Source organism: Pristis pectinata, chromosome 8, assembly GCF_009764475.1.
Source record: "Pristis pectinata isolate sPriPec2 chromosome 8, sPriPec2.1.pri, whole genome shotgun sequence".
NCBI classification, from domain to species: domain Eukaryota; kingdom Metazoa; phylum Chordata; class Chondrichthyes; order Rhinopristiformes; family Pristidae; genus Pristis; species Pristis pectinata.
The window spans coordinates 68213130-68239463 of NC_067412.1; the positions used below are offsets into that span (position 1 = coordinate 68213130).

The following is a 26334-nucleotide window of genomic DNA, read 5'->3' on the forward strand; positions in this document are numbered from 1 at the left end:
GCTCAATTAGTAGTAATCTCAACCCCCAGTCAGAAAGTTCTGGGTTCAGGTCACACTCCTGAGACTCTAGAGTAGAAAAAAAAGGCATCAGTGCACCACTGAAAGATACAGCTTTTCCCTCGGATAGGATACATCTGCCTTCTCTCAAACAATCTCATTGTACAACTTCGAAGAACAAGTGAGTTATCCTCAAAGTTCCGGAACGAACCCCTCTCATTTAAAGCAAAACAGATTTTCTAGAAATCATCATGTTACTATTGTCAGAACTTTCTCTGCACAAAGTGACTGCCATATTTCCTGTATTTATAACAATGTATACATTTCAAAATATATCATTGGCCACAGATTGCTTGGGCAGCTTTGTGAAACACAAGAGCAGAAAAATGGATTGTGGATAGCCTTAACAGACATTTGGAGGTTACCATGTACAAGGATGGTTAATGATCTGTGAAGTTTTTTGAAAATGCTAAGAAAATATAACCAAGAAAATTGATAAAATTTAATTGAAGGAATGACTCCCCAGTATTGATACTGAATTGGAAATTGTTTTGAGAAGCCACTAAGGCTATGAATATAACTATAGGGTGAACTGGTCCAGCATGAGATAATGGACAATACTCCAATGTTGTTTTTACTCAAACTCCAATGTAACATTCTTTCAGCTTCACTAAGTGGCAGTGATGGATTGGGAAATTAGCTTACTTTGCTAAGATCCAAGGCATCAGAAGCCTAATAAGATGGAAACAATAAGACTGGTCATTTAGTCGAAATGAGATAAGAAAAAATGGGTTCAATACAAGACATCTCCAAGTTCTCAACAGCCGGCAGAAAAGAGATAACAAGAGGTCTAGGTTAAGGCAGGGAAATATTCAAATGATCAGACCTGGTCGTGAGACTCAAAAACCAAGTCCGTGTATGAACTGTCAGGAGCAATCGATTCCACCTCCCCTATATCAGATTGGCTCAGCACCAATAACTGGGATACTACTCAACTGGCAAGTGAAAAATGGAAGTGACACTGTAGCAACCAACACTTCAGCAGCAACAAGAGATCAGTCAGATCTGAACTGGACTATCAATATCGAACCGTCTCATTAGAAGAGACAATAAGGAATAGGAGGGAGATGAGTCCTGCAAACAGAATTTAACTCCTCGCCAAACCCCAGAACAATACAAAAACCTCAAACATCAACACTCCAAAAGGAGGCACACTGAATCTGGACTCTGAGAAAGATGGGAACCGCGAGTCCGAGATCAAAATAAAATCAGCAACTTTAACAATGGAGGAAAGGAAACAGCATAGTTGTGGGACATGGGAAACTGAATTATTAATAGGCTATTTGCAACAGTTAACAGCGTAAGATCTGTGTAATTAATGAATACAGCTGTGGTTTCTCAAATTAAACTTCCTGTGGAAGAGCCATAAAATCTAATAAAACTCCATGTTTGCTGGTAAGATTGAGGGCAGGGGAAATCATCAAGTCCTTCAAAGAGTATGTCGCAAGTCTTAAATGAAGATTTACTCAATTTGAAGAGCTGAAGTTTTCGGCCAGCAATTATCCCTCAAGCATTACCTAAACTGAACCTCATCATTCATTCTATTTTGGTTGTGGGACTTTGTTTGCAGTTGAATTGTTACATTAATTATTAAAACAATGTGCACACTTAAAAAGCTCTTTAATGGATCTAGAGCACTTTTGGACACCATAGAATCATGATTACTTTCCATGTGTATATAACCATCATTGTTCAGGAAGCACTTAAGAATCTTCAGCTAACAGAACCAGATCTTACCCAGCATTGCCCCAAGGGTCAACATTTCTCCTCTCTTCCATCATCGCCTGACCTCAACCTGCTCTAAGTGTGTTTTTCTATCCACCGTTGACTCACAGTGGTACATCCCAGATCTCGCACATTCAACAATTCCTCATCCAACACTTCAACATCATGTCTGCCATCCCATGAGCTGCCATACAATGTCTGATCTCACATCCCTCACAGGTTTATACATACTATCAAGAGCTCACCTCAAGTCTATACAATTAGACTCTACATCCTAAAACTTCCAACACCAGAATAAAACCAAAATGCTTCCCCTAAAAAAACTCTTTTGATTCTCCTTTTCAAGTTCCCTACATTTCATGACCCTCAAGCCAAACCTCAGAAATTGCACTCTAGCATATCAAAACAGTAGCACTCTAGCTCCCGAAAGTTCAGAAAAGTTAACTCCCATCAAGGTGCAAACTATCATATTTCTCTTAAAAAGTGGTAAAATTTGACAAACTTTCATCACTAAAGTCACCAATTTGAAGGCTCCACTCAAGTATACACAAATGTTCAACTTAAGCCTGAAGAAAAAAAATTAAAAACATCTGCCACACCTACCCACAGATCAGTGCGTTGTTTCAAATCAAAAGGCAATGATACAAATGAGCAGCTATAATATAAAACTCCCACACTGATAACTTTAATCAGGTTGGATTACCGTACTGTATAATTGGAAGATCAACAATTTAAACTCTGCATCTCTAATCACAAGTAGAGGTTAAAAATCAGTTTCATTATTTTATCACTTTCAACAAAACTACAGCATTTAAACATACACGGCAGCCAAATTTTATCTACTATCAACCTGCATATACACTTTACATTTTATGCATTTATACTCAATGAAGCAATCCAAAAATCTTTCAAATTTTTTTCCAGCTCTTCTTTTATTTGAGTTCTGGGCGTTCCTGGCATGATCTGCTGTTAACGTCTATCTCTAACTGCCTTTGAGAAGATGGTGGCAAGCCACCTTCTTGAAATACTGCAGTCTTTATGGTGAATATACTCCCACAATGCTGTTGAAGAAGGTGCTTCTGGATTTAGAATGGGCAACGTCAAGGGAATAGCAATATATTTCCATGTCACATTGGTGTGCTACTCGAAAGGTGGTATAATATAACAGTATTTAGCATGTCTACATGCATGTTTGTTATTTAGTATGTTCGTATTTAATATGATATTCACATCAACTATAAAAACCCTAGTTACTGAAAGTACAGTCTGTTGCAGAAATATATGAAACAGAAATCCCTGGAGATAGTGGCAGCCCTGAAACATATTCAAAGGATCCACATCCAGCAACAGTACTATAGTCCTGATCATAGGAAGTGCAGAAAAGAGACTGAGAAGTTGCACAAGCAGACACAGATCCAGAAGGGAATAATAATGGTTGTAGGATAGACAGGAGAGGAAGAGGGCACTGAGTGGGAAAACTTAGAGGATCAGTTTGGAGAAGCAGTGAAATGGGAAATGAGCGATAACTCACGAGAAGCCGAAAATGATGGTTATTAGGACAGAGCAAGGTATTGGCATTGGTTTATTATTGTCACTTGTACTGAGGTACAGTGAAAAACTTGTCTTGCATACCAATCATACAGGTCAATTCATTACACAGTGCAGTTACATTGAGTTAGTACAGAGTACGGGTGAAGAAGGGAATGGTGTATGTTATTTCCCATAATCCTGCACAATTGTTAGAAATGAGTAAAACAATACCAAAACAGGATAGTTCAAAAGAAGTGACAATATTGCTGCGCCAGGTGATTTGAACAACATTACAGGAGCTGGATGGGGAAGAGAAGAGGTGGTTACTTTTGGCATGATTGGAGCCGAATTTTAAGGAAAAGTTAATCCCCAGCGCTACTAGCGGAGTAAGAACATTTGATGTGTTAAAGGCAGAACTCATGAGAATAGGGGACCGGGGAGCTCAAGTCCCCTTACTTGAATAGACTGTGGATGTATTACAGTGCAGTGGATGGACCTTGACAGCAGGATCAGCTGACTGGAGATAGTCTTAAGAGGTGGTTGAGAACAACCACCTGTCATGCTAATCAGACTATTCAAGAGGTAGTTGAGATAGCATACAACCCAGAGGACAATAACCATGGTGAGACATGGGTATTAAGGTGATTGATGAGGGTCTGGGAGATAAATAAAGTAGATAGTCACAGTCTTTATCCCAGGGGAGGGGAGTCTAAAACGAGAGGGTATAGGTTTAAGGAGAGAGTGAAAAGATTTAAAGGGGACCTGAGGGACAAGATTTTCCACACAGAGCGAGGTGAGTATATGGAATGAGCTGCCAGAGGAAGTGGCAGAGGCAGGTACAATTATAACATTTAAGATATTAATTCATAAATAGGAAAGACTTAGAGTGATATGGGCCAAATGCAGGCAAATGGGGTTAACTCAGGAAGACACCTTGGTTGGAGTGGACGAATTGGACTGAAGGGCCTGTTTCTATGCTGTAAATGAAGGAACAGCAAAAGAAAATTGTGTTACAGTGGTCGTGTTCCTGTGTGCCCAAAGCTCTTGATTTTTTTGGTGATGGATATGACAAGTCTGTGAGGTGCTGTTGAAGTAGCATCTCTTAATAGAAGTGGTTATTACTTGGCACTTGTGCATGGATGTTACTTGTCACGTAATAGCCCATACCTGATGCTGCCGATCTCTTGCTGCATACAGAAGTGGACTACTTCATGTGCCAAGGAGTTGCAAAATGGCAGCATTAAGGAAGGGCTGAAGTGAATAGTTAGCCTTGAAAAATGTAAGTGTTTTCCAAGCAATATTCTGTCATACAAAAGCATTAAATATCTGGTTTCATAAAAATCTTTTATTTGATCATAATGCATGTCAACACTGCATTTATTGGGAAAGTAACCAAGTTGGGCACACTATTAGAAAAAATCCAGTACTATGTAGCAATGTAGAGATACTCTTGTGATCCTGCAATAAAGGATATAGGCTCCTGTATCGTGGAGGGCCAGGGCTGTCACGTGACAGCACAGCCCAGCACCTGGTTGAAAGACACACCACTGTCAATCAAGGCCTGGCTCCACCCCACCCATCAGGACACACCTGACAAATGGCCTCTTTAAGCATCTTTGTACCTGGCCTCGGGCCATTGGCACATTTGAACTACCTGGGCTGGGCCACCCCCAGCCCTCCAGCACTTTAAAGAGTGCCCCATGTGTTGGTTCTGTCTCTTTGTTGCCCCGGAGGAATTGTGAAACAACGCTGAAGAGACCGCTGCTGGTAAGCTGTGCACTTCGACAGGGTTAGATGTGTTTTAAGTTACGATTTCCAGTGGCGTGGAGCCGTGCCTGCACTAAATCAAGGGGTGGCGGGTAGCATATTGCTTTTCCTTGTTTGCTTGTACCCAGTTCGTGGTGTGCATGTGTAGTGCGTGCGTGTCGCCCCATTACCTTTGTAAATAAATCATTTAATTCTAAGGCTGTGTTCGGAGTCCTTGTCCTTTGAGACCTCAAACTTGTCACACAACAGCCCCATCATCAGCCTCGCTGTATCTTTGAAAAATCTGTGTTTCAGAACTGGTTGTCAAATTATTCCAGCCGCAACACTGCCACAACCAAAGGAAAAGAGTTCAAGTGTGTGCAATCTCCATAAAAAGCAGAACAAATTTAAACTGATCAATCAACAGCCCATCAGCTGAACCACAGATTTCAAAGTTATAAAAGCATTATATCACCAGATTGACACAGTGAGACCAAGTTACCAATGCTCAATTTGAGTTCTGCCAGACCTCATTTAAGGCTCAGTCCAAACAAAAATAAAAGACCTGAATTTCAGGGGCGAGAGAAGAGAATCAGCATTTTGAAAGCTTTTAACTGAACCCAGAACTGTGGATCACCGAGAAAACTCCCACGAGTCAAACCTGGAAGAGAAAGAGATGGCTGTGCCAATCACCTCAATTAAAATAATGAAACAACCAATGACAGTAAGAGGCAATCTGACAATATCCAAGTTTGGGCCAACAAGTTGCTAATGACACTCGAGTCACAGAGCGCATGCGCTGATTATCAGGCGCAGAGGAAAAAGAAACTAACCATTCATTGAAGAAAATAATCATCCCCAATTGTCTTAACAACAACCTGGGAGGAAAAGAGAGCAAGGAGTTGGGGGAGTGGGGGCAGTAAGGGGAGGTGTGGCGAGATTCATCAAAGGTTCAAATGGACTAGTCACATAACTAGAGGTAATCAGGGCTGAGGATTCTGTGATTATAGGTTCTCCAACACATACAAAGCAGGATGGAACATAAACGTAGTTCCATCCAGGACAAAGCAGGCAACATCAACTAAAGCAGCATCCCATCCACTGCCTTGAAGATTCACACCCTCCATTATCACTGCAACATGACTGCAGACTGCACCATCCAGAAGATGAACTGCAGCAATTAGCCGAGCACCACAGACTATATCCACAACCTTCTACAACATTGGTAGTTTTCATATGTAAAGTTCCTCCTTCATCTCCAAATCTCATGGAACTCTAATTTGAATAATATCATCATACGTGTCATAATAATTGCTGGGTCAAAAATCCCCAAATTCCCTGCAAAAGCTTTGAGGGAGTACCTGTAGTGCAGGCATTGCAGTTGGTCAAAGGTATCTCACCAATCTTTAAAATGCAGTTAGGGATGGCCTGTGCATGTCATGTCATGAAAACTACTTTAAGAAGTTACAAAGTCATGACAAATTGCTGCAATATTTGTGTTATTGATAAATCACCAGTGCATCATTCAACCTCAGAGTTAACTGCAAGATCACTTTAATGATATAATGCCACCCAACATTTTAGGCTCAGAAACTGTCAAGTTTATTCCTTTCCAACACTGTTATTCCTCGAGGTTCAAATCCATTTGTTTTTATGATATTTGAGCTTTTCTCTCTTAGTAATCTGTTTCTGCACATTTTCCTTGCATTTTCAATCCTTAAATTTCATGAGCACAAGATGTAGATTGTTGGTTATCCCTGCATTTACCAAGATCCCTGTTCTTGTTTACCTCATTACATAAGCAACTTGTACCTTCACCAACTTGCAGCCCTAAGATTTTGAGCTAAAAGGCAAGTTCAATAGAGCATGCTGCAAAATGCTCTACTTCAGCACTCCCTGGATCATAATGCTTATCTGTTGTTAGGGAAAGAAGTGATTTTATTTTATTAACATTTCTTGGAAAAAGCTGATGCATAATTTAGTAAATCCACACCTCAGATTTCTCAGCTCAGACATTTGTAATCCAAGTTCTTTATGAAAGGGCAGTTTCTGAAGGCAACTCATAAATAATTCAGATTAACGGCTAGCAGAACAAACCTCTGAAGCTTGGCATTAAACTTCATCAAGACCAGACAGAGCCTTTTCCACATGCAGTCACATGAAAATATGCATTTATAAATTTTCAACCTTTAGTTGCTTGAAGACTCTTACTCATCTATGCATGATAGTATAATATTTATGAGAAATTGCTGCCCTAGTCAGATTGGCCATTAAACACAAATGAAGTATTTTAGAAATATGTGTAATATGCTTTCAAATTGATGCACCACTGTGGTGTTATGGAAACAATAGTAGCCAAAGGAGGTATTAAAAAAAATCTCTTGATCATTGGAAATTATGCATGAACTTCCACAAGGAGGCAGTACTGCAATAAATACAAAACAAAATGTAGAGAAATACAAATTTTAGGCCCTCAACTGAGATGCATCAAATAACTAATGAGAAAATTTAAGAAGCTCTAACAATGTTATTTTGTCATTTGTTATGCAAAACAATAATAGCTATCAAATATTTTAACATGCAACTGGTAACCAAGCATGCAGGAATCAGAGTAGCAGCTTTGGATTTTCATCAAAAAGCAGTGCCAAGGTGTTACCTTCACACTTGGGATGGTAATGGAAAGGGTTATAAGGGAGGGAGGGAGGGGGTTGGTAGTTGGCAATTTCAGTCATTTTAGCAAGTGCATTGCAGATTGCGCTGACTCATCTCCAAAATAATAAAAGAAAAAATATTTACCCATATATCACTGTCATTTATTTCAACTCATCCCAAGCAACAATACCAGAGCTGCTCTCATGCAAAATATATACTATTTTATTGGGCTACTATGCAAGCTGAAGGTTGACAATTTAAATTCTGCATCTGTGATCACTGCAAATACGGTAAAAAAAAATCTCAATATTTTATCCTTTGACAAAAACTTTAAACATATGTTGCAGCTCAATATTATTAACAATCTGCATGCACTCTTTGCATTTTGTGTATTTACGGTCAATGAAAGCATGAAACAATTTTCCTTTTTTTTAAAAAAATGTATTCAATTTTAGGGAACTGGGCATCACAGGCAAGACTAACATTTAATGCCCATCCCTGATTACCCTTGAGAATATAGTGGTGAACTACCTTTTTGAAGCACCACAGTCCATTTGGTGATGTTTTACTTGGGACGCATGTACTCATCTCTTTGTGGACAGGTTAAAAACTGACATTTAAAATCTGTATTGAACATGGTCTGAGAGAATGAACATTTTCTTAATCTTGGAACAATGAATATTATGGAGATTCAAGAAAAAGGAGAAAATGTGACAACTCTGCTAATGCAACAGCAAAACTATTTGATGAGTACTGCAAAACTATAGCTCAATTAACTCCTGCCATTATTTTGATGTCCTTTGATACTACTCCATTTCTCTTATGATTCTAAAACATCTTTGTGTTGCTATTTCATTCTTCTGTTCTCATTCAAAGTAGATGTTTCCATCCCACGCATCCCCTCTTACTTCTTTATCCAATTCCTATAAAATTCAGCATCAATATTTATCAGAAGCTTATATCCCTAAATAAATTATTTACCAAGAAAATTAACCTTCAAAAACAACTAACATGGCTCCAACCATATCATACATGGTTCACAAACTGAGAAAGGCGCTGAATTGTCCATGATTGAGACTCAGGCATAATTTTTTCCCACCATACTGCAAGACAATTAAATTATAAAAATCATTTAGAAACTTGTGCATCATTGCTGGTGAATTAATTCAATTTGAGAAAAATGCTACTTTATATGCATTGAAAGCAAAATTATAGTAACAGGTCCCAATCCTGAAACATTTTTAGTTACTGCATTACTGTCTATACCTGTGAAAAATGACATGAACAAACATGACAAAAATTAGATATGCATACATTCATTTTAAATCCTCCAGTTATTTGACGACACTTGCTAACCTACATGGTCTATTACAATATTTATGAGCAATTACTGCTCCATTCAGTCAGCAAACTGAAATAATTTGCATCAGAATAAGTGCAATGCTCAAGAGGAGAAAATTGGTTGGAACCCATCTTTGCCAAAACAGGATAAAAATGATAGGATGCACATACATCAGGAAATATCCAATAAAGTCTGTCCATCACTCAACCAAATCAAATAGGAGACTTAAAAAGCAGTAGTAGAACCAAAATTCATCCATCAACATAATGGGTGCCTGTGCTGCAATTGAAACCCACTTATGCATGTCCATACTGACTCAGAACCAAGTAAACTCAAGTCAGGTATCGCAAGCATTAGGAGGATAAAACTTCTTCATTGATGCAGAGTTTTATTCTTTATCAATAGAATTATTTTCTAATGGTTTTACCTTTCATCAAGCCGCAAGGGAAATTCATTCCCACTTCCAACTATATCATGCTGCTCAAAGGGGTCTAAAGAAGCAAGTTGAAGCCTTGTTTGTGCATCATCTGAAGCCAGTATACATTATTCTTAACTGAAACTAAAATTCTGAGGAAAATGGTTAATTATCCAAATGCACATTACATTTAAATATTACTAACAGGAGGTATTTCCTAAACAAAAAAGCTTTATTTTCTAATAAACAGGTGGGCTCAGAACCAAGTTCACCGTAAGTAAAAGATCTGATTTTCATTCCACAATTTTAGTCAGCAACTGTGGTGCATTCAACTTCACTGGATCTAAATGTAGAGGTGGTGGGGCCCCTCAGTTAATTCAGTAGTGCCCAAGTCACACGGAATATCGAAAGAGTCTGTACAGTCATTAGTCTAAAATATGACACCAAAAGAGAGCAAATGTCCAAAAGTTCAGCCAAACAGATAGATTTTAAATGAGAATTTTGAAGGAGGCATGAAAGACTGATAGAGTGATGGAAAGGTGTGGAGGGATACTTTCTTAGTAGATAAATGCATGGCTGTCAGTGGCAAAGGAATTAAATTATGGAATGATCAAGGTGCTGGAGAAGTACCGATATCACAGAGGATTGTAGAGTTGAAGGAGCTTATAGAGATAGAGAGTACATCCATGGTGGATTTAAAAAGATTCAGAATTAGAAAAATCAAGGCATTGCTCAAGTAAGAACCAGCAAACACAAGGATGATGGGTGAGTGGACTTGGGACAAGTTTAAAGGGTAGCACAAAAGAGGTCACTAGGAAAGTGTTGGAAAAGACAAGTCTAGAGGTTGTATGGTGGAGGGAGGGTTCAGCAGATCATCTGAAATAGCGACAAGGTGAAGGTAGACAATACTAGATGGCACACAGATTTGGCCTGAAGCTAAGAGATTGTAGAGAACACCCTGGTTGCAAATGTATCAGATCTTTCCAACAGAGAAAAAAAAAGCTACTTTCTTACTGTGTACTGATAAAAGCAAAATACATAGCATCAGTGAAAGTAGTAAGCCAAACTGGTCATATGCTAATATGTCTATTGTTATCATTCATTTCCACACATCTCGAGCTCCTGACACAAACAAACAGACCCCAGCAGTGTTATTTAAGATTTATCTACCATATCATGAGAGCAGCCCCTTACAAATTTCCAGCCCAAAACAATGAAACTGGAGAAACGAACACATACAATTGCAAAAAAGTGATAGTTGTATTGGATTGATTATCTGCATTTTCAGCGATTGTGGATATACTTCTGTGATTACAGAAAAGACCATTTGAATCTCACCACTGATACAACCGTAGGAACCAGAGTTTAAGTGATCCTCTCCCAGATCTGTAGATAGCCAACACGTTAAACACTACCTGAATTAGTATTGCAATGGTAAAATGGAAATACTTAAGTTATCGTGGTTTAGGCAGAGACATTGTTATAAAAAAATGAGTATTTGAGAAAGCTAGTAATTTGGGGGAGCGACAGAGCATGGAGGAAACCAGGGGATGTGGTATATTTGAAATTTCAAAAGGCATTTGATAAGACACCATAAACTAAAAGAAAGTTACATAAAATGAGCTCAAGGTTGGTTCAACACTTGCATGGAGAGAGAATATGACAAAACAGTTGGAACAAACAGGTCACTTTCAAGTTGACAGACTTAAGAGGGATACTGCAGCACTCTGTGTCCTCAGCTAGTCACAATTTATATTAATGACAGATGAAAAGATAGAAGTACGAAGTATTCAGTTTTTGTTGATAAACATATTTGGGAAAATGAGCTGTGAGGAGGACAGTGTACAAATGACAGGACACGTTAATGGACAAAAGGCACAGATGTAATATTGTTTCAGAACATTTGAAGTTTGCAATTTGGTCAGAATTCTGAATTAGAATAGTCTTAAAATGGTTAGAAATCAAGAGTACAAAGTTTGTCATACTGTCTGTTTCTTTACATAACCTTAAGATTTGTGCCCTTCAGTTGTATCCCTTGTAACTTTATTTATCAAAAACCCTTCAAGATTTAAAACACTTCCATCAAATCTCCCTTTAACCTTCTCTGCTTTAAGAACAAACCCAGTATCTCTCTACTCTCTCCATCTAACTAGAATATTAAAAGTGAAAAATCAAGCAGCACCAGAGATGACGGACAGTATGAAAATCTTGCGCACAGATTTCTGACACAAAATGTACAAGAGCAGTTTTGCTAGATAAAATCTCTGAACAAGCAGTACTACAAATCCTGTCTTAGTGACAAATAGCTTTCTGTAGCAAGTCATGCTGCCATAACCTCAAATTGACAGATAGTTTAAATCTTCAAAGCTCTATTTCGCTAGTATTTTGAAACATACAAAATTTAAGTAAAATGCATAATCAAATTAGCAAATTGGTTTCTCATTGTCATATGTACAGAGGTACAGTGAAAAACTTTGTTTTGCATGCCATCCATACAAATCATTTCATTGCATCAATACATCAAGGTAGTACAAGGAAATAGCAGTAACAGAATGCAGAATAGTGTTACAGAGAAATACAGTGCAGGCAGACAATAAGGTGCAAGGCCACGACAAGTCACTTCTCTTGCTCCTTTCAATTTAATGAAACGTGTGTGATGCAGCAAGTATACCGTAACACTGATGATGGCATTCACCGTCACCTGCAATGCTGCAGCACAGCCCGTGGTCAGTTGAGGAAAAGGGTATTTGAATACAGAATTCAGACCTGGCACAAAACTCATGCTCTAACAGCAACAGTAATCCCTGCCCTCCTACATGCTAGTAGTCAGGATCTCAGAAGCAAAAGACAACTCAAGACACTGGAATGATACCACCAAAGCTATCTCAGCAAAGTCCTCCAAAATTGCTGAAAAGGTAAGTGAACCAAAGTCAGTGCCCTCTCAGTCCAACATCCTCAGCACTGAGGCTGTAGCTACAGTCAGTTGCATCAAGCAGGCCACATCACCCATTACATAACTCCATTATATATTAAGCGAAGACTGGAAAGTACAGAATGGAACAATGATTATTCAAACACTATGCCCATATATATTCAGGAAAAATATTGAAATAAACAAAAGGTCAGTTCAGAACCAATGAAGTTGTTGAGTGTTGCTTATTATGTCCTTGTCCATATGCTCCAAATTCAAACCCTCTGAACACCTAACATTAAAATACTGCTGCTTTACAAATCATGCATGCCATGTGCTACAACACAACTACCATTAAATGGCGCCATCACAAGCTTGCATTTATCCAATACGAGAAAATACCCAAAGGCAGTTTAGAAATGAAAAAAGACAGGAATACCGATACTGATCTATGAAGGGAGAGGTTAGTTCTGATGAATGATTTACAACTTAAGGCATTATTTCTTCACAGTAAACATTTCAAGTATTTTCTGTACTTTTTTTTACTTACAAGCTAGGATCATTCACCAAAAACCAAGCTGAAAGATGGGTTCTGAAAAAGGATGAGCAGCACAGAAGCAAAAGTTAAAAGAAGGCTGTTTAAGATTGTAGACAAGATGGCAAAATGACCAATGATGGGACAGCAGGCATAGGGACATTAAAGACCATGATTAAATGATGGACATCACTGGCAGTTCGGCGTTTATTGCCCTGGATGCTCTTCTGTCAGTAGTGTTGAGCGACATTCTTATGGAGTAGTACTGTAAAGAAACAGGCCCTTTGGACAAACTGGTCCATGCCGACCAAGATTCCTATCTTAAGATTCTGCAGATGCTGGAATCTGGAGCAATACACACACAAAATACTGGAGGAACTCAGCAGGTCAGGCAGCATCTATGGAGAGAAATAAACAATCGATGTTGCGGGCCGAGGTCTTCTTTAAGACTGGAAAGGAAGAGGGCAGAAGCTGGAATAAGGTGGTCGGGGGAGATACATGTAGGCAGGTGAGAGGAGGAAGGTAGGAGGGTGGGGGAGGGCAGAGAAGTAAGAAGCTGAGAGGTGACAGGTAGAAGAGGCAAAGGACTGAAGGAGGAATCCAGTAGGAGAGGGCAGTGGACCATGGAATAAAGGGAAGGAGGTGGGGAATAGATGGGCAGGTCATGAGGGCAGGGGAGGGGAAAGAGAAGGGGGAAGGGGGCCACAGGAATGAGGGAAGACAAAAGAGAAAAGAAAGGGGGGTGGGGAAGGAGAGAGGAAGGGTTAACGGAAGTTAGAGAAATCGATGTTAAGGCCGTCAGGTTGGAGACTACCAAGGTGAAATATGATGTGCTGTTCCTCCAACCTACGTCTGGCCTCAACGTGGCAGTAGAGGCAGCCATGAATAGACAGTGCTTCACCTGTGAATCCAAGGGTGTCATTTATTGCATCCGGTGCGGCCTCCAGTACATCGGTGAGACCCGGCGCAGATTGGGTGACTGCTTCATTGAGCACCTTCGTTCTATCCGCCACAAAAGCAGGATCTCCCAGTGGCCATCCACCAATTCCACATCTGACTCCCATACTGACAGGTCCCAAACTTTCTTGCCAAACACACATTCCAGAAAGAGATGGGTGGTAGTCTCATCCCTACTGCAGCCTCCTGAGGTGCAATGATTCTGAAGCTCTGTTTGTGCATGAAGGATCTGATAGGAAAGATCCTTCTCACAAGCCAAGCAAAATCTTGCTTACTTGCAAGTTCTGATGCTGACAAGGCATTTTGCCAAATGACTTTGACAGTCTACTCAAGGAACCATCCAAAAGAATCACATCTTTTCTTGCACACTTCAAGGTCATTCAGTGCAAACCACTGCCTGATTTGTGGTCAAAGGTGTTTTTCTGCATAAACTTTGCTTTTACAATTGACAAGTCGTACAGCACAGTCCAACTGAATGGAACATTCTGGGCAACATGGCTAGAAGCATCCTTTACAACTACCAGGGACAGTGGAACCTCAGCACATACCGAGGCCTTACATACACATGCAACCTTGCAAAGAAGTATCTACCAGCATAGTTTCCTCTTCCACTTTCTCTGGAAATTTGTACACTGCATTTCTGCAGATACAAATGGATGACGACTCAGGTAATTGCTGCAGTGGGTATGGATCATACCTGTGCCACTCAACAAATGCCCCACGAGTTCAAATCATGCCCCACATTGCTGATTCAAAACCACCTGCTATGCTACCTTGTGGCCTTCAAACTTTTGACACTGAGGACATTGCCTTAATATGACTAACAATTATATGCATAAAGTAAATAAATATTCCTTGATCTGTTACTTTTAATGGATAAATATTTATACAAAATATACAAAGTTCCAATACTCAAAGGAACACATTTGCTGACATCTACTGTATCAGTCATTCTTCGAACCCATACAATTCAGCCTGCCACCAATTCATCAGAACTGCCAGCAATGGCATTTTTATGACTTCAACAAATTTTAAAATGATTAAAAATCACTAATAATATTAGTGCTGAAAATCTTAAAGATGTTGTTCTGTTTTATATAAATATTCTGTTTGTAATGGATCTTGTTTGGAACATTCAAAGATTTTCTAAATACACAAATATCCCAATTTATTTAACATTCATCCAGGCAAGTGACTTTGCTGGTCAAATCCTTACATCATCCAAGCGTACCACATAAATCAGTACCAATGGTATTTGATACACATCTTAAGAATTTAGTAGTCGGATTTCAGCAATTGATAACTGGCAGATCCAACATTTTATTTTTATTTCTTCTTTTAACTACTTAATATAATTTCATACAATCTCCATCGCTACAGAAGACACTTTATCCCTCCATGTTTGTGCTATTCCCGGGAATTTGTGTTACACAGTGGGGCTTTCTGCAGTCTGCCCACAACCAATTCTTTACTGTTGGACTACAACATTGGCAATCTTAACAATCATGTGCCTCACTTCAAGTTTCCCACCACGTCCCTTGATTTCTTTCATGTCCCACATCCCGCAGCCTCGTATATACATAGACTTGTAAAGATTTACAAACACCCGAGTGAAAACAGCTCTCCTCTTTGCTGTTCTCAATAGTCAACCTTTATTCTCAGATCATTTCCCCCAGAATCATCCCAAGTTGATAATCTCTCTTTTTAAACTCCAGTGAGCATAGGTCAATCTTACTCACTCTCTCCACATACAACAATCCTCCAACACAAGAATGAATCTGGTGAATCTATGTGCACCAAGCATATCGTGCCTTGGATACGGAGACCAAAAATGCACAAAAATACAAAATACTCTACTTGCAGCTTCTCTGTAATGAAGGCCAGCCCATTACATGCATTCCCCATTTCTCGGTGACCTCACAGGTACAGCTTCTGCTCATGAACTAACACACCAAAATCCTACGTTTACTATTTCAGCACCGTTATTTTGAAATAGCTTTTCTAGCCTTCCTTTCAAACTAAATAATCTCATATTTTTGCACATCACACTTATCTACTACCTCCTTCCCATTCACTTAACCTTTCTACATTGTTTTGTAGTTTCTGTATCCAAAGTGCAGCTCACTATCTCACACAGCATCAGCATTTTTATTATTGACCTTGGGAAAAATAGAGTGTAATGATGTAATAATATAAAGTGAAACAAGAGCATTTTATCCTGAAATTCAAATTAGTTAACCCATTCAAGCTGCAACCCTACCCGCACTCCCACAGCAGACAACAGACACACACAGAGGGTGGAAGTACAGGTCAGCCAATGAATTGACACAACAGCAGTACTGGGTTAAGGAATCAAATGGTTTACTTCTGTCCCTATGTATTCCAAATTTAATGTCATTAAAGAATGCAGAGCAGCAACTTCCAATGGATGCATACACAGATCTACATGTGGAAACCTAAAAGGTGCTGTCATCGACTCCCTGCTCCTCCACAGTGCACAATATTTATCATACTTTCTCCACAGTTAAGGGAAATTCCTACCAAATCACTTATTTAAGGTACTTACAATATCTGCCAAACAATTATAAAAAAGTGATAAAAGATGAAATTGCATCTAGTTACAGTTTTAAAAATACAATGTTAAGCAGCAAAATCATGAAAATTGTTTGCATTTGAAACCCTTTCCCATTTTGGTAACTTCCCCCAGACCTGCAATCCTCATCACTCTCTATTTCTCCAATTTACACATCCATCACATCCCCAATTTCCTTTACCCCCACCAACAGTGATCATATAGTTCATTGACAAAAGGCTTGATTACCTTCACTGTTAAGCATAAACATAGAGCTGGTATTTATGTTGGCTGAGTGAATACAGGGTGACAGATGTCTTTGGAAATGTATCTTGCCAGAAGAGCAAGGGGCTTGGGCCACATCATCAGAGGCTCACTGCAGCCACATGACTGAATTTTTTTTTTAAAGTATTGATGACAGAACTTTTAATGTAGAAAGTTCCAGACTCAGCAGTGTAGCTTTAAAGCTTAAATTTTCTCCATTCTATCAAAGTTGACACCAATTTACCATCTCTTAGTTACAGAGTTTCCATAGCTCACAGCATATTTCAAAGACAGAGAAAAACAATGAACTACCAAGACAAAAAGGGAACTCCTAGAATGATGGATTCCCTTATAAGGAAAGCTTGGATAGACTAGGCTTGTATGTGTTAAAATTTAGAAGGGCGAGAGGAGACTTAAATGAAAGATGCAAGATCCCTGAAGAGTTAACAGGATGGATTTGGAGAGGATTTTCCACTTGTGGGAGAACCTAGAAATAAGGGTCACTGTTTAAAAATGAGGAGTTAGTCACATTTAGATGGATGAGATAAAATTTAAACTCACACAGATGGAGTCTTTGAAATCCTCTTCCTCAAAGGGTGATGGAAGCAGAGCCTTTAAGTATTTTTCAGGTAGAAGTAGATTAGACACTTAATAAGCAAATGGGATGAAAGATTATTGATGGTATGCAGGAATATGGAATGCAAGTTACAATCAGATCAGCAATGATTTTATTGAACAGTGGAGCAGGCCTGAAGGGATGAAGGGCCAGCTCCTACTCCTAATTCATAGTTTTATATATCCAAGCCCAAACGTGGCAGTTAGACCAAACTCCTTGTCACATGACATCATCTTATCCATTCACTTGGAGACATGGTAGGAGGTCCCTAGCACATTACAGTGTTCACTCGAAAGCTTCCGAAAATGCTGCTAGGATTCTTGACTCACCTCCAGGTCCAACTTTGACTCTCTGTCTAAATGGGAGATAGAAGAGGCGAAGCAGTACAAAATAACCATGTACCTTGCAGTGCAGTAAGTGGACAGCTTTTGGCCAGAAGAGTCCCAACTCAGGATCAGAATTTACTAAATTGAGGAAGTCTGATCCATCCTTTCCCAATGTTCCTGGTTAAAAGTGTGATCAGCAATGAGTTGCTCAGTTAAAATTGTTACTCAGCATGAAGCAGTGTGTATTTTTTTTAAACATGTTTTATCCCCAACATAGATAATTAACACATTAATCACAAATGTTAACAGGAATTAATAGACAGCCACAGCATTTAAACCATTCACACAATAACATTCGCTGAAAGTGTTATAGTTTATTGCATGATCAGCAAGTGATTTTTAATTGTGCACTATGCCATCATTTATTCCCTTTGGCTCAAGATCTAAATTTTACCAATGTGGATTATAATTTTTTTCCACAAATACTTCAAAACGTAACAGATTTTTTTTAAATAATGCATAAAGGAACATTTGATATTTCAGTTACTTTGACAGCAACATCACCGGCCCTGAACACTGGAGAACTGTGACTGAAAGCCTGATGACAATTATTATAGTGGAAGTCCACACCATTTTTGGATGTTATGAAGAGAATACGAATACTTCAAAGACTGACGGGGTCAAATATTGCGACAACAACGTAAGTAATTAATATAATTCAGCATAAATTTATAAGTGCAATAAGGGAATATCAAAGTCAAAATCTAACTCTCCTATATCCCCCTCTCAATTCACTTCATAGGATTCTGAATTAAGAGGTTGTGGAACATTTATTGTCGTTTCCTGGTTACAATATCACAGGAGCACAAAAAGCCGAGAGCCACGTCCACTTGTGGCTTTTCTAAAAGGTCGTCGAGTTGAAGTGTTTTTGTTCAAAGCATTCTTTTAAGATTTCATTTTTAACTACGACAGTATGTTTAGCGAATTAGAGCTCAACTGAAGGTTACTAAACAAAAAAAATGTTTCGTAAAAGCCCAACCAGTGCACAAACCCGTAGCAACGCTGTTTCAGGAAACCCATAACCAGTCGGCTGCAGCTATCCACAAACCTACAACCCCGCCAGGAGGCGCTGGGCATCGTATCCACGCACGATATGTAGACCCAAAACAATTAAATGGTAGCCTGTTAGTTTCATATTTAGATAAAGCAAAGCACAGAGCGGGAAACGAGTGGGAGAGATTTCCGAGTACGATCAGCACCTATACATTCGACAGTCAAAATGGGAAGCCCGGCATTGGCTATATAAGCAAGCATCCAAAGTGTACGGGTTGCAATAACGTAAAACATTTACATTGTCATTAACATGTAGACTGATTTTAACTCTGAAAACACTCACCGTTCACCAAGCAGCGACTGCCGAAACCCACCGACTGCTCCGCGTTTCCATGCAGCTAAACGACAAGGAACATGCAAGAGCAAGATGGTCCGCCAGGAGGAAAGCCCGGGCGCAGAAAGTCACCGCTCGGCCCCAGGAGTCGGCGCATGCGCGGCAACTTGAAAAGGCGGGGCGGCGGGGGTAGCTGGTTGCCGTGGAGACAGTTGCGAGGCGGAATTACCCGGACGCGTTTACGGTGAACGCAGAATGGTTCCTGTTTTACTGATCTCCGAGAAGATGATCTCGTTCGTACTTGTTTTTTTTGTACATAATTCCGGTAAAAACATACGGTTAGTCGCCTCAGGCTGTACTGAGGAGGTGAGAAATAAGGAGGAAAGCGGATTTTATTTCCTCGCAGGTGAGGATTGGCCCACTTGAAGCAATGTATTAACGTTTCTGCAACCCGTCCAGACAAGTAAACACCGAAATGTCTGGATGTGTTTTTATTTGTGTGTTTCTTTTAGACATTTACCTGCATTCCCATGTCTGTAAAATGGAAATGGCATCATTAAAAAAATATCCAAACCTATCGCAAGGATTACTGATGGAAGGATTCATACTGCTTGGAGTGGCTTTGCGTCAAGTAAAACCAGGACTCACTAAGTTTAAATTAGAGTTCTTATTTGAACGTTTTGTAAACTTATTTTTTAAAACATTTTAAGTTTAGTTATTTAAATGCACTCAAAATAAGCCCTTTGAATGCCACAAGAAACATAATCAATAAAGTTTATATTTTTCCTATTTTTTTAGGATTTGTACGATGACACATAACACAGTTAATGTTCAGAATATTATTATGGAATTCATGTGAAAAGAAAAGTTCTCTGAATATCAGAACTGTCGTAAAAAACCATTTGGTTCACTCTTTCCTTGGGAGGAAATCTGCAATGCTTATCCAGGCTTGCCTACATGTGACTTCAGACCCACCACGTGCGTTTAACTCTTACATGTCCTCTGAAGTGGCCAGCAAGCCACTCAATTGCAATAGGTACCATTGATTCAAGAGTCCATAAAGTCTCATGGCATCGGGTCAAACATGAACAAGGGAATCTCCACCTGATTACCACTTGACAAATCATTGAACAACATATTGAAGAAACGCTGAAGGTAACAAGAATGTAACAAGTATATCATGAACACTGAATGGGAGATTTCAATGCCCACCACTGACAGCTAGCTAAGTCATGTCGGTTGGTAATATCCCTTATCGCCATGAGGGATAAAACTACTTGACTTCATCCTTACCAGTCTATCTATGGCAGGTACATCTGTCCATGATAGCATTGGTAAGAGAGACAAGGTCCCATCTTGCCATCTATTGTCTTGTGTGGCACAACAATGTGCTAAATGGGATACACTCATTACAGATCTGGCAGCTCAAAACTGGGTATCCATGAGGTGCTGTCAACCAATGGCAGTAAAAATGTACACTACCATAATCTTACATCTAATGGTTCAGTATATCCCTCACTCCACTATACAGTCAAGACAGGGGGTCAATCCTGGTTCAGTAAGGAATGCAGAAGACCTTGCCAGGAGCAGCACCAGGCATACCTAGAAATGATGAGTTGCAAGCCTTGTGAAAATGCAGTATAGGACCACTTGCATGCTAAACAACAAAACTAATAGAGCAAAGTGGTTTCATAACCAGTGGAGAAGTTACAAAAATATGCCCTCCTACCATGAATAGTGGTGGACAATTAAACAGTTAATGAGAGAGAAGGGCTTGAAAGATCTCCTCAATGATGCTGAGGCCTAGTATGTGAGTGCAAAAAAAAGACTCAAGCATTTGCATCTACTTCACCTTCCGAGATCCCCACTGTTGGATTCGACTGTTTTAAGTAGTTTTTTAACAATGTACAGTGTTTAATACACCTAAAGTGGCTGTACAAGGTATAACTGCTTTTTAGCTTATCAGTTCGTCCATCAGGTGAATACGTGTTTTCTCATTGGTTGGTTTTGCCACAGGTATCTAATAGGTTTTCTGATTGGACTATTGTTATCCAAAGAGTACCTCTTATCTCAGGTATAAAAGGTGTTGTTTTTTTGTTAATCACTCTCTTGCTCTCTTCCCCCCGCCCCTAGCTCATTTTAGTTCCTTTGTCTCGGCTCATCTAGTAGTAAAGCTAGTGCCATGTGCTCTGTGACTGGTTCTTCGTTTTAAACTTTTCCAATAAAACTTTGTGAAGCACCAAGTTGTTTTTAACTCATTCTTGAACTCCTGAAAGAACCTGCAGATTGGAAAATAACCGGATCCGACACAACCGCCACAGAAACCAGTCCTGATGCAGTATCTTTTGTCTCGAGACAATTCTATTCATTGCAAGTGATATCGAGAAATGACGAAGAACATGAAGTTAAAGTTTGTCAGAGGCCAATGATCCAAGCCACAGGTCATCACTGTGGGTTCCTCTGGGCAATGCCCTGGGTTCAACCGTCTTCAACTGTTTCATCAATGACCATCCTACCAGCATAATGTCAGAAGTGGGAATGTTCACTGATGGTTGCACAATGTTCAATTTCATTTACAACTTGTCAGCAAATGAGGGAACCCATACCTGCATGCACGATACCTCGATGACTTTGAAGCATAGGCAAGTAATATTTGTGCTGCAAAATTGCCAGGTAATGACCTGAGCCACAGGACCTCACTGCAGGAGTCCCTCAGGGCAGCATCTTAGACTCAACTATCATCGGCTGCTTCTTTAATAGGTCATCATGGAGTCAAATCTCATCCTTGTTTTCAAATTGTCTCAACCTTACTTTCGTAGTTCTCCTTGATTCCTACGTCCGAAAATATCATCACATCTCATAATCTGACAATTTGAGCATTCCCCATCTTGATCATTCCACCATTGGAGGCCCTAACTTCATTCACAAAGGATCTCAGCTCTGGAATGTCCAATCTCTCAAATTCTCCAGCCTCATTCCTTCTTTAAGATTTTCCTTAAAATTAGTTCTTTGATCAAACTTTTGGTCATGATTCTATTAACTCTTTATGTGGCTAGGTGTAAATTTTTTATCGGACAATATTCCTGTGAAGAATCCTGTAACATTTTACTTAAATTGATAAATACAAGTATGCTAGCTATATTATGAACAACAAACTGGATTTCCTACTGCTAGTCACATTTTAGGAAACAAATGAATAGCAGCATTATCAGAGATAATTTCAACTTTAAACTCAGTTTTCAGAAAGGTAAGCACAAATACAGTTTCCAATATACACCATTTATTTTAAATGAGAATCTATGCAAATGAATAACAATATTTAAAAGTAGCCTCAATATTATATCATGGTGTGCATTGTGAATCATATTGCAGAATAATGTTTGGCAGGAAGAGAGAATAAGAGTGTATCTTCATTGTTTCTGGTCCAATAGTTAGACACCCCTGTATTAGAAAACATTCCTTATGAGATTTAATTACTGTTAACTTCTAATTAAAACAAAAATGTGGGATCTATATTTTTTCACTTCTATAGAACATTTCAAAATGTTTGAGAAACAAAGAACTGCAGATGCTGGAATCTAGTTGAAGAAGGGTCCTGACCCGAAACGTTGACCGCCTGCTTTTCTCCAATGCATGCTGCCTGGCCTGCTGATTTCCTCTAGCATCATAGTGTTTTCCATTTCAAAATGTTCATTGCAATCACTTCATTTCTTTTGAAGTTATTTAATAAAACATGGCAAGCAATTCATGCACGGCATGGTAGGTTATGCAAAGAAATTGGATGAATAACCAGATGGTCAGGCTTGACAATATTGGTTGAACTACAATTGATAGCGAGGATATTGTGAAATTTTCCAGTTTTTCTTTGATTGATCTGTTATACCCACGAGGAGTTAGACAGGACTTCAGTTTAAAATGTTCCCACTCACCCACTGCAATGATATATTGAGATCACATTCTAGATTATGTACTGAATTCAACACCTTGTACAAAAGTGCATCTAATAGGTGAAGCTAACATGTTGGTAGGCTCTCAGCTGTATGTACATCAAGCACATCAAACTTGTCATTGCCTACATTTATAATTTTGCATTTCTCGTAATGGTCACTGCATAGTGATTACAGAGTAAATTCTGGACAGGTTTTGGCAAATGGTGAGAGTGGTTCAGACTGTAGAGGGCAATTTGATACCTTGCTCCTACATCTGAGATTAGCTGACACTTACAACTGGAATCAAACTTAAATCCATGTCATTTGATACGTCAGGTATGACTCACACGTTTTAAATTAAAATTCACATTGAGTAGAGCATAGCTTTTGGTATACCTTTTGTTTTTTTCATTTTTGAAATGTTGTATATCATTTTCCTTTTACTGCCTGGCACTGAACATAATTTAGATTAAAAATGGGACTCAGTCCTCATGCTTGCTCCATGGCATTTTGTCAGTGCCCTGCTCATAACATATACATCATGCTGCTTAATTGATCTATACCTAAGCATCTTACTCATCATAGATCTTTTCATATGAATATGTGTCTATCTATCTCTGGATCCTTTTCCTATTTGCTTCAATGACATCTTACAATGTGAAGAATTTATAAGAGATGTAAAAATGTAAATTTTCTTCTTCAAAAGGCAACATTCTAGGTAGTAGTTAATTGTTTCACATTTTCCATTCAAAGCTTTATGTTTTCAGTGTTGGAATAAACTATATTTCCTCAGGTTTTATTGTTTTTGTCGGCAGTACCCTTAACAATTCCTACAGAATTATTGCAAAATTAAATTCAAATCTATTACTCATTGCACCTGTTGGGAAATACAGGAAATACAAATACTCAGCTTGGACCAGAATATTTCCTATAATGGAGAAATATCACAGGAATGTTCATTTTAAATAACATAGAGTCAAATAGCAATAGAGTTGTACAGCATAGAAACAGGCCCTTCACTCCATTGTGTCTATGCCAACCATCATACCTATCTACACTAATTTCACTTGTCTTCATTAATTCCATATTGCTCTATGTCTTGCTCATTCAAGTACCAGTTCAGATGCCTTGTAAATGTTGTTACTGTTCCTGCCTCCACCACCTCCTCTGGCAGCTCATTCCAGATACCAACCACTCTTTGTCTGAATAAGACCTTCCCCTCAGATCCCCTCAAAATCTTCTCCCCTAAACCTTAAACCTATGTCCTCTAGTTTTAGACACTCCTACCATAGGAAACAGACGCTAGCTATCTACCCTGTACATGCCTCTCATTATTTTATGTACCTCTATCATATCACCTCTCAGCCCCCTTTGCTCCAGGGAAAACAGACCCAGCCAATCCAATCTCTCCTTATAACTCAAGCCCTCCAATCCAGCCTTCCAACAGTTGAACATTGTTAGTGATTCAGAGCATATGGCGAGAATTACCTATTTTTCTTATAGAAAATGGGAAAGAAAAAGCTAAAAATTCTAATTCTGCATGTGAAAATGTGCGTCAAAGCTATGGTTTGTAGTGATCTGCACTAGTTTCATCTGAAGTTGTGTGATGTGATATTTGCGAATCCTGAAATAAGAAAGGTTAACTCCATAAAGTAGCAAAGCAGTACGCAAGAATGGACTTTGCTATCCGTGATAAGAGCTCTAAAAGCAAAAGTTCTCGTGAGGGGCAAGGTGGAGAAGCTATGGGCCAGCCACAGTGTACCTCGATAGGTGGACACTTGGGGCTGGAAATAAAACATAGGAGCAGAATTAGGTTATTCAGCTCTTCAAGTCTGCTCCACCGTTCGATCATGGCTGATTTATTTTTCCCTCTCAACCCCATTCTCCTGCCTTCTCACCGAAACCTTTGCGCCCTTACTAACCAAGAACCTATCAACCTCCACTTTAAATATACCCAATGACTTGGCCTCCACAGCCGTCTGTGGCAATGAATTCCACAGATTTGCCATCCTTTAATAAGGGCTAAAGAAATTCCTCCTCATCTCTGTTCCAAAGGGACTTCCTTCTATTCTGAGGCTGTGCCCTCTGGTCCAAGACTCTCCCACTACTGGAAGCATCCTCTCCACGTCCACTCTATCCAGACCTTGTGGTGCATAGAAACCTTCATATGCACCACAATGGAAATGTGGAACAGTGGAAATGCTCACAGGACCCTTCAATTAATAAATTGCTTTAGTTCAATTCACTTGACCTTGTGATAGATGACTTCCAAAAATCTAGCTGAATTGAAGACATCACTGCTCCAGCTGACTGAAAGGTCTCAGACCAGGCAAGCATAGGCCCTATAAATAATGCTGGAGCTGGCCTTCCTCCTCTGTAAAGGCCTGCCCCAGTGTTTGAGGTTGGTAAACTATGTCAATATGGTAAAATTGTGCAAGTGTTATCAGTCAAGCGTTACATACAGATTGACGTACTAATGCAGGCCAAGAGTGACCCCCAAGTCATACACAAGGAGGAGCTGGATAGAATTTCCCAAAATGTGCTATGTTTCCATGCAACTGGGTTCTCGATAAGCACTTAGCGCTAGATCTTTCTCACTATTGACCTAACTTTATTCTCTGTTTTCAAGACTAATGCCGTGACTGCTCCCGTTCTATTCTACTGTCTTTCTGAAACATCAAATATGCTGGAATATTTTGTTCCCAGAAATAAAAACAGAAAGCACTGGGAATGCTCACCAAGTCAGGCAAAATCTGTGGAAAGGGAAAAATTTAACATTTCAGATTGAAAACCATTCATCAGAACTGGGAAAGAGAGAAAGGTAGGAAGGGGTGAATGGGACAAAGGGAATATTACTGATAGGATGAGGCCAGTGTTATCATGATAATCCCAATGTTTACATAGCTATCTGATTAATAGATTAATGAGGGCAGTGAAAGAAAGAGAAAGCAAACAAGCAAGGGAATGCACATTAAAACTGTGAAATGCAGGTCAGAGCTGAAATTGGAACCCAAAAGGAAAATGCTGGAAATGCCCAGCAGATCTAGCAGTGTCTGTGGAGATAAAAGCCAAAATAGATGGGATGTTGGGTTGGTTGTATGAGATGGGAAGCCAAAGCTTTCTTCAAGAGCTCAGAGAGCACACCCATGCCATCTAGTCTCAGGACAAAAAGTGTCTTTTTTTAAACAGACTTCCTCTGTTTAAAATAATAGATAATTTCTTCACTGATCCAGTTTTTTAAAAGATTTCATTCTTGGAAGGTTAATACCACCTACATTTTTGTCCATCCGTCATTGCCATTAAGAAGATACTGATGTCTCCTTGAACCACTGTTGTCCACTTGGGGCCTGTGCTGCCATAATTCTGTTAC

General features: G+C 39.3%; 1 protein-coding gene across 4 annotated transcripts in view; it reads right to left on the reverse strand.

Annotated features, from left to right (window-relative positions):
- LOC127573754 (ecto-NOX disulfide-thiol exchanger 2-like) overlaps positions 1–19167 on the reverse strand; it is a 166831-nt gene extending 147664 nt beyond the window's left edge. For all 4 annotated transcript variants that reach the window (XM_052022250.1, XM_052022248.1, XM_052022249.1 and 1 more), the window contains exon 1: positions 19045–19167. The gene's annotated coding sequence lies outside the window, so the exon portion shown is untranslated. The remainder of the gene's footprint in view (positions 1–19044) is intronic.
- Positions 19168–26334: the final 7167 nt, after the last annotated feature.